At 45.4% G+C, this 670-nt stretch overlaps 1 non-coding gene across 1 annotated transcript; it reads right to left on the reverse strand.

Moving 5' to 3' along the window:
- Positions 1-297: 297 nt before the first annotated feature.
- On the reverse strand, positions 298-372 carry Trnal-caa. The gene has a single exon. It is a non-coding gene; the product is annotated as a tRNA-Leu (tRNA).
- Between the last annotated feature and the right edge of the window lie 298 nt (positions 373-670).

Consider the following 670-nt stretch of genomic DNA (forward strand, 5'->3'; position numbering starts at 1 on the left):
TGTAAAATTCAGACGTTTCGGCGACTGTTGCAAGGCGCCTTCCTCAGGTTTTATTGCTAACTTCTGAATGAGCACTATGGGACTTAACATCTATGGTCATCAGTCCCCTACTACTTAGAACTACTTAAACCTAACTAACCTAAGGACATCACACAACACTCGCCGTATGCAGAAGGGCATTATCTTACTGTATGTGGCTTGCCATGAAGGGAAACAGAAAGGGGAGTAAAATATCGTCGACTTGAATGAAATTTTCACTCTGCAGTGGAGTGAAACTTCCTGGCAGATTAAAACTGTATGCCCGACCGAGACTCGAACTCGGGACCTTTGCCTTTTGCGGGCAAGTGCTCTACCAACTGAGCTACCGAAGCAGGACTCACGCCCGGTACTCCCAGCTTTACTTCTGCCAGTATCTCGTCTCCTACCTTCCAAACTTTACAGAAGCTCTCCTGCGAACCTTGCAGAACTAGCACTCCTGAAAGAAAGGATACTGCGGAGACATGGCTTAGCCACAGCCTGGGGGATGTTTCCAGAAAGAAATTTTCACTCTGCAGTGGAGTGTGCTAGTTCTGCAAGGTTCTTAATTCTTTTCCATGGATTTTAATTCCTACGCCGAATTTTTCTTTTGTTTCCTTTACTGCTTCCTCAGTATACAGATTGAATAACACCG

The sequence above is a fragment of the Schistocerca americana genome, chromosome 1 (genome assembly GCF_021461395.2).
Source record: "Schistocerca americana isolate TAMUIC-IGC-003095 chromosome 1, iqSchAmer2.1, whole genome shotgun sequence".
In the NCBI taxonomy this organism is placed as follows: Eukaryota; Metazoa; Arthropoda; class Insecta; order Orthoptera; family Acrididae; genus Schistocerca; species Schistocerca americana.